The sequence below is a fragment of the Oncorhynchus kisutch genome, unplaced genomic scaffold (genome assembly GCF_002021735.2).
Source record: "Oncorhynchus kisutch isolate 150728-3 unplaced genomic scaffold, Okis_V2 Okis03b-Okis08b_hom, whole genome shotgun sequence".
In the NCBI taxonomy this organism is placed as follows: Eukaryota; Metazoa; Chordata; class Actinopteri; order Salmoniformes; family Salmonidae; genus Oncorhynchus; species Oncorhynchus kisutch.
In genome coordinates, this window is record NW_022261980.1 from 17,862,284 (window position 1) to 17,879,783 (window position 17,500).

Consider the following 17,500-nt stretch of genomic DNA (forward strand, 5'->3'; position numbering starts at 1 on the left):
GTGTAATCAAGTTGAAGGTGAGACGGAAGACAGTCTTCCTAACACCGTGCTTTGAGTAAGTTCTTAACTCAGACAGTACAGTCAGTTGTCAAGTCAGTTGTCAAGTCAGTTGTCAAGTCAGTTGTCATGTCAGTTGTCAGGACAGTTGTCAAGTCAGTTGTCAAGTCAGTTGTCAAGTCAGTTGTCAAGTCAGTTGTCAAGCTGACACCAACAGGTTTTTACATATGTGACCCTTATGACGGTGGGTTGAAGTAGTGAAGTGTTATCAATACTACTGCATTAGGTCAATACTACTGCATTAGGTCAATACTACTGCATTAGGTCAATACTACTGCATTAGGTCAATACTACTGCATTAGGTCAGTACTACTGTATTAGGTCAATACTACTGCATTAGGTCAGTACTACTGCATTAGGTCAATACTACTGCATTAGGTCAATACTACTGCATTAGGTCAATACTACTGCATTAGATCAATACTACTGCATTAGGTCAATACTACTGCATTAGGTCAATACTACTGCATTAGGTCAGTACTACTGCATTAGGTCAATACTACTGCATTAGATCAATACTACTGCATTAGGTCAGTACTACTGTATTAGGTCAGTACTACTGCATTAGGTCAATACTACTGCATTAGGTCAATACTACTGCATTAGGTCAATACTACTGCATTAGGTCAATACTACTACATTAGGTCAGTACTACTGCATTAGGTCAATACTACTGCATTAGGTCAATACTACTGCATTAGGTCAATACTACTGCATTAGGTCAATACTACTGCATTAGGTCAATACTACTGAATCAGAAGAAAGACATTGAGAGTTGTGTGAGTGTACAAGACTTGATAGTCAAGGACCAGGTGGATGGTCCTCCGGAGGGTATCCCAGCTGCCCCGGTGTAGTCGGTCCTACCACAGAGCAACAGCCAGATAGAGAGAGCCAAACAGATGGGTACAGGAGGAGATAGGATGAGAGGGGACCCCAAATCAGCACCTTTACAGTCCTCAAGGACAAAGTTACTCTGGCTAACACCTGTTTCACCACTCTCTCTCTCTCTCTCTCTCTCTGTCTCTCTCTCTTTCTCTCTGCTCTCTCTCTCTCTTTCTCTCTCTCTTTCTCTCTCTCTTTCTCTCTCTCTCTCCCTCTTTCTTCCACCCTCTCCATCTCTTTCACGCTCTCTCCCCCTCTACCCCCCCCCCCTCTCTCTCTCCCTCTGCTCTCTCCCTCTTTCTTCCACCCTCTCCATCTCTTTCACACTCTCTCCCCCTCTACCCCCACTTTCTCTCTGTTTCTATCTCTCTCTCTCTCTCTCCCTCTCTCCCTCTTTCTTCCACCCTCTCCATCTCTTTCACGCTCTCTCCCCTCTACCCCTCTCTCTCTCTCTCTCTCTACCCCTCTCTCCCCCCTCTACCCCTCTCTCTCCTCTCTCTCTCTCTCTCTCTCTACCCCTCTCTCCCCCTCTACCCCCCTCTACCCCCCCCCCCCCTCTCTCTCTCTCTCTCTCCTTCTCTCTCTCTCTCTGTCTCTGTCTCCCTGTGTTACAGGATCAGCTATAAGACAGCGTACCGTAGGGGTGTGAGGACTATGTACAGAAGGCGTTCTCAGTGTTGCCCGGGCTTCTATGAGAACGGAGACCTGTGTGTCCGTAAGTAACAGTCATCTGTCTCCTGTCTCTTCTTTACACTGGTTGGAACATTCTGGTTGGAACATTCTGGTTGGAACATTCTGGTTGGAACATTCCGGTTGGAACATTCTGGTTGGAACTTTCCGGTTGGAACATTCTGGTTGGAACATTCTGGTTGGAACATTCTGGTTGGAACATTCTGGTTGGAACATTCCGGTTGGAACATTCTGGTTGGAACATTCCGGTTAGAACATTCCGGTTGGAACATTCCGGTTGGAACATTCTGGTTGGAACATTCTGGTTGGAACATTCTGGTTGGAACATTCCAGAATCAGAAGGGAATAAGCAGGGAATCTGGGAACCCTCCAACAGGGATTTCTGGAAAATCTGGGAATGTTGGGACAATTCAGGGAATTTCGTCAGCAACCCTACTTTGTCTCCTATCGTACTGGTCCATCTTAATAAGCAACAGTTTTATAGTTTCCATGAATAGGGAATGGTCTTTATCCATGTAATAGAGTCATGAAAGAGACTCTGCAACAACTCTTCTCTTAGATATTCATACTCTCTGCCAGATCTTCCTCACAATCAGCCAAATCCAAATCCTTTTATGTTTTTATTCATTTATTCCCTTTTGATATCAGTCAAATGTATTCAGTACTTCATTTGACCAACTCTAAGCTTTAGTTTTTCAGCATCCAATATGTTTAGGGTGATCCCCCTGCTACTGGGAACCCATTGGTGATCCCCCTGCTACTGGGAACCCATTGGTGATCCCCCTGCTACTGGGAACCCATTGGTGATCCCCCTGCTACTGGGAACCCATTGGTGATCCCCCTGATACTGAGAACCCATTGGTGATCTCACCTCAGATCTACTGGGAACCCATTGGTGATCCCCCTGCTACTGGGAACCCATTGGTGACCCCCTGTTACTGGGACCCCATTGGTGATCCCCCTGCTACTGGGAACCCATTGGTGATCCCCCTGCTACTGGGAACCCATTGGTGACCCCCTGTTACTGGGAACCCATTGGTGATCCCCCTGCTACTGGGAACCCATTGGTGACCCCCTGTTACTGGGAACCCATTGGTGATCTCACCTCAGACCTACTGGGAACCCATTGGTGATCTCACCTCAGACCTACTGGGAACCCATTGGTGATCCCCCTGCTACTGGGAACCCATTGGTGATCTCACCTCAGACCTACTGGGAACCCATTGGTGATCTCACCTCAGACCTACTGGGAACCCATTAGTGATCTCACCTCAGACCTACTGGGAACCCATTGGTGATCTCACCTCAGACCTACTGGGAACCCATTGGTGATCTCACCTCAGACCTACTGGGAACCCATTGGTGATCTCACCTCAGACCTACTGGGAACCCATTGGTGATCTCACCTCAGACCTACTGGGAACCCATTGGTGATCTCACCTCAGACCTACTGGGAACCCATTGGTGATCCCCCTGCTACTGGGAACCCATTGGTGATCCCCCTGCTACTGGGAACCCATTGGTGATCTCACCTCAGATCTACTGGGAACCCATTGGTGATCCCCCTGCTACTGGGAACCTATTGGTGATCTCACCTCAGACCTACTGGGAACCCATTGGTGATCTCACCTCAGACCTACTGGGAACCCATTGGTGATCTCACCTCAGATCTACTGGGAACCCATTGGTGATCCCCCTGCTACTGGGAACCCATTGGTGATCTCACCTCAGACCTACTGGGAACCCATTGGTGATCTCACCTCAGACCTACTGGGAACCCATTGGTGATCTCACCTCAGACCTACTGGGAACCCATTGGTGTTCTCACCTCAGACCTACTGGGAACCCATTGGTGATCCCCCTGCTACTGGGAACCCATTGGTGATCCCCCTGCTACTGGGAACCCATTGGTGATCTCACCTCAGACCTACTGGGAACCCATTGGTGATCTCACCTCAGACCTACTGGGAACCCATTGGTGATCTCACCTCAGACCTACTGGGAACCCATTGGTGATCTCACCTCAGACCTACTGGGAACCCATTGGTGATCCCCCTGCTACTGGGAACCCATTGGTGATCTCACCTCAGACCTACTGGGAACCCATTGGTGATCTCACCTCAGACCTACTGGGAACCCATTGGTGATCTCACCTCAGACCTACTGGGAACCCATTGGTGATCTCACCTCAGACCTACTGGGAACCCATTGGTGATCTCACCTCAGACCTACTGGGAACCCATTGGTGATCCCCCTGCTACTGGGAACCCATTGGTGATCTCACCTCAGACCTACTGGGAACCCATTGGTGATCTCACCTCAGACCTACTGGGAACCCATTGGTGATCTCACCTCAGACCTACTGGGAACCCATTGGTGATCTCACCTCAGACCTACTGGGAACCCATTGGTGATCCCCCTGCTACTGGGAACCCATTGGTGATCCCCCTGCTACTGGGAACCCATTGGTGATCTCACCTCAGACCTACTGGGAACCCATTGGTGATCTCACCTCAGACCTACTGGGAACCCATTGGTGATCCCCCTGCTACTGGGAACCCATTGGTGATCCACCTGCTACTGGGAACCCATTGGTGATCTAACCTCAGACCTACTGGGAACCCATTGGTGATCTCACCTCAGACCTACTGGGAACCCATTGGTGATCTCACCTCAGACCTACTGGGAACCCATTGGTGATCCCCCTGCTACTGGGAACCCATTGGTGATCTCCCTGCTACTGGGAACCCATTGGTGATCCCCCTGCTACTGGGAACCCATTGGTGATCTCACCTCAGACCTACTGGGAACCCATTGGTGATCTCACCTCGTCACAGATAAAAGACCTGCATCACTACATTTTCCTTCAGCTCCGTATTGATGTGGACTGTGTTCGAGATACTCAACACCTAAAGCCACGTACTGTAACCTTTAGGGAAACACTGGGTTCTTTGACTAACAATACGGCCAACGATTTCTTTGAAAGATGAATCATGGAAGCCTCGTATCGAAGCGAGTTCATCTCGAACGCCCCGAGAGGGAGGAGAGTGGAGAGAGTATTAGAAATAAACGGAGAGAGGAAGTTGATTGAAGGATATCTTTAGCCTCTCCTTTCTTTTTTTAAAAGTGTAGTATAGAGTCATTTAGTCATTTATTCATTTAGTGATTTAGTGATTTCGTCATTTAGTCATTTAGTCATTTATTCATTTAGTCATTTAGTCATTTAGTCATTTAGTCATTTGAAGTCTAACTTCACAATTAAATGCATGTTTAATCACTTAGATACATTGGTCTTTTATCACGTTTTCTCTAGTAATTATACCGTTATTTTCATTGTGTCAATCAAACTAACTCATACGTCTCCAATGCTCTACTGTACATCTCTATTAGAGATATAGGTACATCTTGAAAACAACCTGTCCAACATCTACTATAGACCAGAGCCCTATTCCCTATATAGTGGTACTACTATAGACCAGAGCCCTATTCCCTATATAGTGGTACTACTATAGACCAGAGCCCTATTCCCTATATAGTGGTACTACTATAGACCAGAGCCCTATTCCCTATATAGTGGTACTACTATAGACCAGAGCCCTATTCCCTATATAGTGGTACTACTATAGACCAGAGCCCTATTCCCTATATAGTGGTACTACTATAGACCAGAGCCCTATTCCCTATATAGTGGTACTACTATAGACCAGAGCCCTATTCCCTATATAGTGGTACTACTATAGACCAGAGCCCTATTCCCTATATAGTGGTACTACTATAGACCAGAGCCCTATTCCCTATATAGTGGTACTACTATAGACCAGAGCCCTATTCCCTATATAGTGGTACTACTATAGACCAGAGCCCTATTCCCTATATAGTGGTACTACTATAGACCAGAGCCCTATTCCCTATATAGTGGTACTACTATAGACCAGAGCCCTATTCCCTATATAGTGGTACTACTATAGACCAGAGCCCTATTCCCTATATAGTGGTACTACTATAGACCAGAGCCCTATTCCCTATATAGTGGTACTACTATAGACCAGAGCCCTAATCCCTATATAGTGGTACTACTATAGACCAGAGCCCTATTCCCTATATAGTGGTACTACTATAGACCAGTGCCCTATTCCCTATATAGTGGTACTACTATAGACCAGAGCCCTATTCCCTATATAGTGGTACTACTATAGACCAGAGCCCTATTCCCTATATAGTGGTACTACTATAGACCAGGGCCCTATTCCCTATATAGTGGTACTACTATAAACCAGAGCCCTATTCCCTATATAGTGGTACTACTATAGACCAGAGCCCTATTCCCTATATAGTGGTACTACTATAGACCAGAGCCCTATTCCCTATATAGTGGTACTACTATAGACCAGAGTCCTATTCCCTATATAGTGGTACTACTATAGACCAGAGCCCTATTCCCTATATAGTGGTACTACTATAGACCAGAGCCCTAATCCCTATATAGTGGTACTACTATAGACCAGAGCCCTATTCCCTATATAGTGGTACTACTATAGACCAGTGCCCTATTCCCTATATAGTGGTACTACTATAGACCAGGGCCCTATTCCCTATATAGTGGTACTACTATAGACCAGAGCCCTATTCCCTATTTAGTGGTACTACTATAGACCAGAGCCCTATTCCCTATATAGTGGTACTACTATAGACCAGAGCCCTATTCCCTATATAGTGGTACTACTATAGACCAGAGCCCTATTCCCTATATAGTGGTACTACTATAGACCAGAGCCCTATTCCCTATATAGTGGTACTACTATAGACCAGAGCCCTATTCCCTATATAGTGGTACTACTATAGACCAGAGCCCTATTCCCTATATAGTGGTACTACTATAGACCAGAGCCCTAATCCCTATATAGTGGTACTACTATAGACCAGAGCCCTATTCCCTATATAGTGGTACTACTATAGACCAGTGCCCTATTCCCTATATAGTGGTACTACTATAGACCAGAGCCCTATTCCCTATATAGTGGTACTACTATAGACCAGAGCCCTATTCCCTATATAGTGGTACTACTATAGACCAGTGCCCTATTCCCTATATAGTACACTACTATAGACCAGAGCCCTATTCCCTATATAGTACACTACTATAGACCGTAGTGCTCTACATAGGGAATAGGGTGCTAGGTGGGACACTACCCCCCGGTGTCTCCTTGATCTTAGATCCAGCCGTTAACTAACAGACATCGATGATTCAGTCTACAGGCTAAACTGAATGAGACAGTGTTTGTCTTCTCAGGTCATAAAGCAGTAGCGGAATGAATGAGAGGAGGAGAGAGAGGTCGGCCCGGGGGGGCCGTGATTAGGAATGAATGAGAGGAGGAGAGAGAGACCGGCCCGGGGGGGCCGTGATTAGGAATGAATGAGAGGAGGAGAGAGAGGTCGGCCCGGGGGGGCCGTGATTAGGAATGAATGAGAGGAGGAGAGAGAGGTCGGCCCGGGGGGGCCGTGATTAGGAATGAATGAGAGGAGGAGAGAGAGGTCGGCCCGGGGGGGGCCGTGATTAGGAATGAATGAGAGGAGGAGAGAGAGACCCGGCCCGGGGGGGCCGTGATTAGGAATGAATGAGAGGAGAGAGAGGTCGGCCCGGGGGGGCCGTGATTAGGAATGAATGAGAGGAGGAGAGAGAGACCGGCCCGGGGGGGCCGTGATTAGGAATGAATGAGAGGAGGAGAGAGAGGTCGGCCCGGGGGGGGCGTGATTAGGAATGAATGAGAGGAGGAGAGAGAGGTCGGCCCGGGGGGGCCGTGATTAGGAATGAATGAGAGGAGGAGAGAGAGGTCGGCCCGGGGGGGGGCGTGATTAGGAATGAATGAGAGGAGGAGAGAGAGGTCGGCCCGGGGGGGCCGTGATTAGGAATGAATGAGAGGAGGAGAGAGAGGTCGGCCCGGGGGGGGCCGTGATTAGGAATGAATGAGAGGAGGAGAGAGAGACCGGCCCGGGGGGGCCGTGATTAGGAATGAATGAGAGGAGGAGAGAGAGGTCGGCCCGGGGGGGCCGTGATTAGGAATGAATGAGAGGAGGAGAGAGAGACCGGCCCGGGGGGGCCGTGATTAGGAATGAATGAGAGGAGGAGAGAGAGGTCGGCCCGGGGGGGCCGTGATTAGGAATGAATGAGAGGAGGAGAGAGAGGTCGGCCCGGGGGGGCCGTGATTAGGAATGAATGAGAGGAGGAGAGAGAGGTCGGCCCGGGGGGCCGTGATTAGGAATGAATGAGAGGAGGAGAGAGAGGTCGGCCCGTGGGGGCCGTGATTAGGAATGAATGAGAGGAGGAGAGAGAGGTCGGCCCGGGGGGGCCGTGATTAGGAATGAATGAGAGGAGGAGAGAGAGGTCGCCCGGGGGGGCCGTGATTAGGAATGAATGAGAGGAGGAGAGAGAGGTCGGCCCGGGGGGGCCGTGATTAGGAATGAATGAGAGGAGGAGAGAGAGGTCGGCCCGGGGGGGCCGTGATTAGGAATGAATGAGAGGAGGAGAGAGAGGTCGGCCCGGGGGGGCCGTGATTAGGAATGAATGAGAGGAGGAGAGAGAGGTCGGCCCGGGGGGGCCGTGATTAGGAATGAATGAGAGGAGGAGAGAGAGACCGGCCCGTGGGGGCCGTGATTAGGAATGAATGAGAGGAGGAGAGAGAGGTCGGCCCGGGGGGGGCCGTGATTAGGAATGAATGAGAGGAGGAGAGAGAGACCGGCCCGGGGGGGCCGTGATTAGGAATGAATGAGAGGAGGAGAGAGAGGTCGGCCCGGGGGGGGGCGTGATTAGGAATGAATGAGAGGAGGAGAGAGAGGTCGCCCGGGGGGCCGTGATTAGGAATGAATGAGAGGAGGAGAGAGAGGTCGGCCCGGGGGGGCCGTGATTAGGAATGAATGAGAGGAGGAGAGAGAGGTCGGCCCGGGGGGGCCGTGATTAGGAATGAATGAGAGGAGGAGAGAGAGGTCGGCCCGGGGGGGCCGTGATTAGGAATGAATGAGAGGAGGAGAGAGAGGTCGGCCCGGGGGGGCCGTGATTAGGAATGAATGAGAGGAGGAGAGAGAGGTCGGCCCGGGGGGGCCGTGATTAGGAATGAATGAGAGGAGGAGAGAGAGGTCGGCCCGGGGGGCGTGATTAGGAATGAATGAGAGGAGGAGAGAGAGGTCGGCCCGGGGGGCCGTGATTAGGAATGAATGAGAGGAGGAGAGAGAGGTCGGCCCGGGGTGGCCGTGATTAGGAATGAATGAGAGGAGGAGAGAGAGGTCGGCCCGGGGGGGCCGTGATTAGGAATGAATGAGAGGAGGAGAGAGAGGTCGGCCCGGGGGGGCCGTGATTAGGAATGAATGAGAGGAGGAGAGAGAAGTCGGCCCGGGGGGCCGTGATTAGGAATGAATGAGAGGAGGAGGAGAGACCGGCCCGGGGGGCCGTGATTAGGAATGAATGAGAGGAGGAGAGAGAGGTCGGCCCGGGGGGGCCGTGATTAGGAATGAATGAGAGGAGGAGAGAGAGACCGGCCCGGGGGGGCCGTGATTAGGAATGAATGAGAGGAGGAGAGAGAGGTCGGCCCGGGGGGGCCGTGATTAGGAATGAATGAGAGGAGGAGAGAGAGGTCGGCCCGGGGGGGCCGTGATTAGGAATGAATGAGAGGAGGAGAGAGAGGTCGGCCCGGGGGGGCCGTGATTAGGAATGAATGAGAGGAGGAGAGAGAGGTCGGCCCGTGGGGGCCGTGATTAGGAATGAATGAGAGGAGGAGAGAGAGGTTCGGCCCGGGGGGGCCGTGATTAGGAATGAATGAGAGGAGGAGAGAGAGGTCGGCCCGGGGGGGCCGTGATTAGGAATGAATGAGAGGAGGAGAGAGAGGTCGGCCCGGGGGGGCCGTGATTAGGAATGAATGAGAGGAGGAGAGAGAGGTCGGCCCGGGGGGGGGCCGTGATTAGGAATGAATGAGAGGAGGAGAGAGAGACCGGCCCGGGGGGGCCGTGATTAGGAATGAATGAGAGGAGGAGAGAGAGGTCGGCCCGGGGGGGCCGTGATTAGGAATGAATGAGAGGAGGAGAGAGAGACCGGCCCGGGGGGGGCCGTGATTAGGAATGAATGAGAGGAGGAGAGAGAGGTCGGCCCGGGGGGGGCGTGATTAGGAATGAATGAGAGGAGGAGAGAGAGGTCGGCCCGGGGGGGCCGTGATTAGGAATGAATGAGAGGAGGAGAGAGAGGTCGGCCCGGGGGGGGCGTGATTAGGAATGAATGAGAGGAGGAGAGAGAGGTCGGCCCGGGGGGGCCGTGATTAGGAATGAATGAGAGGAGGAGAGAGAGGTCGGCCCGGGGGGGGCCGTGATTAGGAATGAATGAGAGGAGGAGAGAGAGACCGGCCCGGGGGGGCCGTGATTAGGAATGAATGAGAGGAGGAGAGAGAGGTCGGCCCGGGGGGGCCGTGATTAGGAATGAATGAGAGGAGGAGAGAGAGACCGGCCCGGGGGGGCCGTGATTAGGAATGAATGAGAGGAGGAGAGAGAGGTCGGCCCGGGGGGGCCGTGATTAGGAATGAATGAGAGGAGGAGAGAGAGGTCGGCCCGGGGGGGGCCGTGATTAGGAATGAATGAGAGGAGGAGAGAGAGGTCGGCCCGGGGGGGCCGTGATTAGGAATGAATGAGAGGAGGAGAGAGAGGTCGGCCCGTGGGGGCCGTGATTAGGAATGAATGAGAGGAGGAGAGAGAGGTCGGCCCGGGGGGGCCGTGATTAGGAATGAATGAGAGGAGGAGAGAGAGGTCGCCCGGGGGGGCCGTGATTAGGAATGAATGAGAGGAGGAGAGAGAGGTCGGCCCGGGGGGGCCGTGATTAGGAATGAATGAGAGGAGGAGAGAGAGGTCGGCCCGGGGGGGCCGTGATTAGGAATGAATGAGAGGAGAGAGAGAGGTCGGCCCGGGGGGCCGTGATTAGGAATGAATGAGAGGAGGAGAGAGAGGTCGCCCGGGGGGGCCGTGATTAGGAATGACTGAGAGGAGGGAGAGAGAGCCGGCCCGTGGGGGCCGTGATAGGAATGAATGAGAGGAGGAGAGAGAGGGTCGGCCCGGGGGGGGCCGTGATAGGAATGAATGAGAGGAGGAGAGAGAGGTCGGCCAGGGGGGGCCGTGATTAGGAATGAATGAGAGGAGGAGAGAGAGACCGGCCCGTGGGGGCCGTGATTAGGAATGAATGAGAGGAGGAGAGAGAGGTCGGCCCGGGGGGGGGGCCGTGATTAGGAATGAATGAGAGGAGGGAGAGAGGAGACCGGCCCGGGGGGGCCGTGATTAGGAATGAATGAGAGGAGGAGAGAGAGAGACCGGCCCGGGGGGGGGCGTGATTAGGAATGAATGAGAGGAGAAGAGAGAGGGCGGCCCGGGGGGGCCGTGATTAGGAATGAATGAGAGGAGGAGAGAGAGGTCGGCCCGGGGGGGCCGTGATTAGGAATGAATGAGAGGAGGAGAGAGAGGTCGGCCCGGGGGGGCCGTGATTAGGAATGAATGAGAGGAGGAGAGAGAGGTCGGCCCGGGGGGCCGTGATTAGGAATGAATGAGAGGAGGAGAGAGAGGTCGGCCCGGGGGGGCCGTGATTAGGAATGAATGAGAGGAGGAGAGAGAGGTCGGCCCGGGGGGGCCGTGATTAGGAATGAATGAGAGGAGGAGAGAGAGGTCGGCCCGGGGGGGCCGTGATTAGGAATGAATGAGAGGAGGAGAGAGAGGTCGGCCCGGGGGGCCGTGATTAGGAATGAATGAGAGGAGGAGGAGAGACCGGCCCGGGGGGGCCGTGATTAGGAATGAATGAGAGGAGGAGAGAGAGGTCGGCCCGGGGGGGCCGTGATTAGGAATGAATGAGAGGAGGAGAGAGAGGTCGGCCCGGGGGGGGGCCGTGATTAGGAATGAATGAGAGGAGGAGAGAGAGACCGGCCCGGGGGGGCCGTGATTAGGAATGAATGAGAGGAGGAGAGAGAGGTCGGCCCGGGGGGGCCGTGATTAGGAATGAATGAGAGGAGGAGAGAGAGGTCGGCCCGGGGGGGGCCGTGATTAGGAATGAATGAGAGGAGGAGAGAGAGACCGGCCCGGGGGGGCCGTGATTAGGAATGAATGAGAGGAGGAGAGAGAGGTCGGCCCGGGGGGGCCGTGATTAGGAATGAATGAGAGGAGGAGAGAGAGGTCGGCCCGGGGGGGCCGTGATTAGGAATGAATGAGAGGAGGAGAGAGAGGTCGGCCCGGGGGGGCCGTGATTAGGAATGAATGAGAGGAGGAGAGAGAGTTCGGCCCGGGGGGGCCGTGATTAGGAATGAATGAGAGGAGGAGAGAGAGGTCGGCCCGGGGGGGCCGTGATTAGGAATGAATGAGAGGAGGAGAGAGAGGTCGGCCCGGGGGGGCCGTGATTAGGAATGAATGAGAGGATGAGAGAGAGACCGGCCCGTGGGGGCCGTGATTAGGAATGAATGAGAGGAGGAGAGAGAGACCGGCCCGGGGGGGCCGTGATTAGGAATGAATGAGAGGAGGAGAGAGAGGTCGGCCCGGGGGGGCCGTGATTAGAGGCTTTTAAAGACCGGTTCCTCCTGGAGTGCTGGTCGGCCCGGGTGGGCCGTGATTAGAGGCTTTTAAAGACCGGTTCCTCCTGGAGTGCTGGTCGGCCCGGGGGGGCCGTGATTAGAGGCTTTTAAAGACCGGTTCCTCCTGGAGTGCTGGTCGGCCCGGGGGGGCCATGATTAGAGGCTCTATTGTGTTTCTGCTTGTAAAAAAAAGAAGCTATTTTAAAGACCGATTCCTCCTGGAGTGCTGGTCGGTCCCCTGGGGGTCGAGGGAGACAAACACAAGCAGATGTTATTGGCTGTGTGAGGGGAGTGAGGGTGAAGGGTACGTGTGTGTGTGTGTGTGTGTGTGTGTTTCATTGCTTGCTGTTTGGGGTTTTAGGCTGAGTCTCTGAGCACTTTGTGTCACCAGCTGATATAAAAAGGGCTTTATAAATTAATATTATTGATTGTATGTGTGTGTGTGTGTGTGTGTGTGTGTGTGTGTGTGTGTGTGTGTGTGTGTGTGTGTGTGTGTGTGTGTGCTGGGGTGTGTGTGTGTGTGTGTGTGTGTGTGTGTGTGTGTGCTGGGGTGTGTGTGTGTGTGCTGGGGTGTGTGTGTGTGTGTGCTGGGGTGTGTGTGTGTGTGTGTGTGTGTGTGTGTGCTGGGGTGTGTGTGTGTGTGTGTGTGTGCTGGGGTGTGTGTGTGTGTGTGTGTGTGTGTGTGTGTGTGTGTGTGTGTGTGTGCTGGGGTGTGTGTGTGTGTGCTGGGGTGTGTGTGTGTGTGCTGGGGTGTGTGTGTGTGTGCAGGGGTGTGGGGGCTGTAATGTTAAGTGCAGTGGACAGGTATTTATTGTACTAGACTAACCACCATGGACTAATGGAAAGGTTTCCTCTCCTGATAGGAGACTGGGGTTAGAGGTTTCCTCTCCTGATAGGAGACTGGGGTTAGAGACTGGGGGTTAGAGGTTTCCTCTCCTGATAGGAGACTGGGGGTTAGAGGTGTCCTCTTCTGATAGGAGACTGGGGGTTAGAGGTTTCCTCTCCTGATAGGAGACTGGGGGTTAGAGGTTTCCTCTCCTGATAGGAGACTGGGGGTTAGAGGTGTCCTCTTCTGATAGGAGACTGGGGGTTAGAGACTGGGGGTTAGAGGTGTCCTCTTCTGATAGGAGACTGGGGGTTAGAGGTGTCCTCTTCTGATAGGAGACTGGGGGTTAGAGGTTTCCTCTCCTGATAGGAGACTGGGGGTTAGAGGTGTCCTCTTCTGATAGGAGACTGGGGGTTAGAGGTTTCCTCTCCTGATAGGAGACTGGGGGTTAGAGACTGGGGGTTAGAGACGGGGGGTTAGAGGTGTCCTCTTCTGATAGGAGACTGGGGGTTAGAGACTGGGGGTTAGAGACTGGGAATTAGAGACTGGGGGTTAGAGACTGGGGATAGAGGTTACCTCTCCTGATATGAGACTGGAGGTTAGAGACTGGGGTTAGAGGTGTCCTCTCCTGATAGGAGACTGGAGTTAGAGACTGTGGGTTAGAGGTTTCCTCTGCTGATAGGAGACTTGGGGTTAGAGACTGGGGGTTAGAGGTTTCCTCTCCTGATAGGAGACTGGGGTTAGAGACTGGGGTTAGAGTTTACCTCTTCTGATAGGAGACTGGGGATAAGAGACTGGGGGTTAGAGACTGGGGGTTAGAGGTTACCTCTTCTGATAGGAGACTGGAGGTTAGAGTCTGGAGGTTAGAGACTGGGGATTAGAGACTGAGGGTTAGAGACTGGGGGTTAGAGACTGAGGGCTAGAGACTGGGGGTTAGAGACTGGGGGTTAGAGACTGGGGGTTAGAGACTGGAGGTTAGATGTTTCCTCTTCTGATAGGAGACTGGGGGTTAGAGACTGGGGGTTAGAGACTGGGGGTTAGAGACTGGAGGTTAGAGGTTTCCTCTGCTGATAGGAGACTGGGGGTTAGAGACTGGGGATAGAGGTTACCTCTTCTGATAGGAGACTGGGGGTAGAGGTTTCCTATTCTGATAGGAGACTGGGGGTTAGAGGTTTCCTATTCTGATAGGAGACTGGGGGTTAGAGACTGGGGGTAGAGGTTTCCTATTCTGATAGGAGACTGGGGGTAGAGGTTTCCTATTCTGATAGGAGACTGGGGGTTAGAGACTGGGGGTTAGAGACTGGGGGTTAGAGACTGGGGGTTAGAGACTGAGGGTTAGAGACTGGAGGTTAGAGACTGGGGGTTAGAGACTGGGGGTTAGAGACTGGAGGATAGAGGTATCCTCTTCTGATAGGAGACTGGGGGTTAGAGGTTTCCTCTCCTGATAGGAGACTGGGGGTTAGAGACTGGGGGTTAGAGACTGGGGGTTAGAGACTGGGGGTTAGAGACTGGATGTTAGAGACGGGGGGTTAGAGACTGGGGATAGAGGTTACCTCTCCTGATATGAGACTGGAGGTTAGAGACGGGGGTTAGAGGTGTCCTCTCCTGATAGGAGACTGGGGTTAGAGACTGTGGGTTAGAGGTTTCCTCTGCTGATAGGAGACTTGAGGTTAGAGACTGGGGGTTAGAGGTTTCCTCTCCTGATAGGAGACTGGGGTTAGAGACTGGGGTTAGAGGTTACCTCTTCTGATAGGAGACTGGGGGTTAGAGACTGGGGGTTAGAGACTGGGGGTTAGAGGTTACCTCTTCTGATAGGAGACTGGAGGTTAGAGTCTGGAGGTTAGAGACTGGGGATTAGAGACTGAGGGTTAGAGACTGGGTGTTAGAGACTGAGGGCTAGAGACTGGGGGTTAGAGACTGGGGGTTAGAGACTGGGGGTTAGAGACTGGAGGTTAGATGTTTCCTCTTCTGATAGGAGACTGGGGGTTAGAGACTGGGGGTTAGAGACTGGGGGTTAGAGACTGGAGGTTAGAGGTTTCCTCTGCTGATAGGAGACTGGGGGTTAGAGACTGGGGATAGAGGTTACCTCTTCTGATAGGAGACTGGGGGTAGAGGTTTCCTATTCTGATAGGAGACTGGGGGTTAGAGGTTTCCTATTCTGATAGGAGACTGGGGGTTAGAGACTGGGGGTAGAGGTTTCCTATTCTGATAGGAGACTGGGGGTAGAGGTTTCCTATTCTGATAGGAGACTGGGGGTTAGAGACTGGGGGTTAGAGACTGGGGGTTAGAGACTGGAGGTTAGAGACTGGGGGTTAGAGACTGGGGGTTAGAGACTGGGGGTTAGAGACTGAGGGTTAGAGACTGGAGGTTAGAGACTGGGGGTTAGAGACTGGGGGTTAGAGACTGGGGGTTAGAGACTGGAGGATAGAGGTATCCTCTTCTGATAGGAGACTGGAGGTTAGAGGTTAGGTAGCAGGAGGGAAGGAGGGGGACTGCTCATTAGCTAAGTGGACTTCCCTGTTTATAACCCCAGCCCCCCTCTCTCTCTCTCTCTCTCACACACACAAACACACATGCTCACACTATCTATATATATCTCTCTCTCTGTCTCTGTCTCTGTCTCTGTCTCTGTCTCTCTCTCTCTCTCTCTCGTTCCCTCTTTCTCTCTTTCTCTCTCATACACAAACACACATGCTCACACTATCTATCTCACACACACACACACACACACACACACACACACACACACACACACACACACACACACACATTGCATCGTGCTCTGCCAATGACTGCCCATGGCGGTGATTTCTGTCGTTAGCCTAACTAGCATGCAGTGGATGGGATGTCAATGGGGTTTGCTAGTAAATCAGGTGGAACGCTAACATGCTAAGGGTGATTACAGTGGGTGGCATTGATTCAAAGATGAAACCCGAACAGAGATGGTCACCTCGCTTCGAGTCCTTAGGAAACTGTGCAGTATTTTGTACATTGTACATTTACATTGTTACCCCAGAAAATCTTAAGTCTTATTACATACAGCTGGGAAGAACTATTGGATATAAGAGCGACATCAACTTACCAGTATTATGACCAGGAATACAACTTTCCCGAAGTGGATCCTTTGTTTGGACCAACACCCAGGACACGGTAACATGGCTCTCTCGGGATATGTTGTCTGAATCGGTTCAGCCACCGGGCTTCTCCATGCATCGCGCCGACAGAGATTAACACCTCTCTGGGAAGAGGAAGGTGCGGGGGTTTATGCTTCATGATTAATGACTCATGGTGTAATCATAACAACATAAGAGAAACTCAAGTCCTCAAGTCCTCAAGTCAAGTGCTCACCCGACCTAGAAATCCTTACAATTAAATGCCGGCCAGATTACCTCACAAGAGAATTCTCGTCAGTTATCGTCACAGCTGTGTACATCCCCCCCCCCCTCAAGCAGATACCACGACGGCCATCAAGGAACTTCACTGGACTCTGTGTAAACTGGAAACCATATACCCTGAGGCTGCATTTATTGCAGCGGGGGATTTTAACAAGCAAATTTGAGAACAAGGCTACCTAAATTCTATCAGCAAATTGATTGTAGTACTCGCGGGGGTAATACACTCGATCACTGCTACTCTAACTTCCGCAATGCATACAAAGCCCTCCCCTGCCCTCCCTTCTTGCTCCTACCGTCTTATAGGCAGAAACTCAAACAGGATGTACCAGTGTCTTGAACCATTCAATGCTGGTCTGACCAATTGGAATCCATGCTTGTTTTGATCACGCGGACTGGGATATGTTACGGTCAGCGTCGGAGAACAACATTGATCTGTACACTGACTCGGTGAGTGAGTTTATTAGGAAGTGCATTGGAGATGTTGTACTATTAAAACCTACCCTAATCAGAAACCGTGGATGGTTGTCAGCGTTTGTGCAAAACTGAAAAGCGCGAACCACCGCATTTAGCCATAGAAAGAGGTCTGGGAATATGTCTGAATATAAACAGTGTAGTTATTCCCTCCGCAAGGCAATCAAACACAGAGACAAAGTGGAGTCGCAATTCAATGGCTCAGTCATTGAGACATATGTGGCAGGATCTACAGGAAATCACAGAGTACAAAAACAAAACCAGCCACTTCCAGACAATCTAAACACCCTCTTTGCCCACTTTGAGGATAATACAGTGCCACCGTTGTGGCCTGCTAACAAGGACTGCACCCCCCCCTCCCCCTCCCCCTCCTTCTCTGTGGCCGACGTGAGTAAAACATTTAAACGGGTTAACCCTCGCAAGGTTGCTGGCCCGGACGGCATCCCCTAGCCGCGTCCACAGAGCATGTGCAGACCAGCTGGCTGGGGTGTTTACGGACATATTCAATCTCTCCCTATGTGAGAATGGGTCCTGAACTTTCTGAAGGGCCGCCCCCAGGTGGTGAAGGTAAGAAACAACATCTCCACTTCACTGACCCTCAA

At 52.2% G+C, this 17,500-nt stretch overlaps 1 long non-coding RNA gene across 1 annotated transcript in view; it reads left to right on the top strand.

The window, feature by feature from the left end:
* LOC116359678 (uncharacterized) overlaps positions 1–17,500 on the top strand; it is a 57,936-nt gene that overhangs the window by 7,116 nt on the left and 33,320 nt on the right. The window contains exon 3 of the long non-coding RNA XR_004206738.1: positions 1,554–1,654. This is a non-coding gene — a long non-coding RNA (uncharacterized LOC116359678). The remainder of the gene's footprint in view (positions 1–1,553; positions 1,655–17,500) is intronic.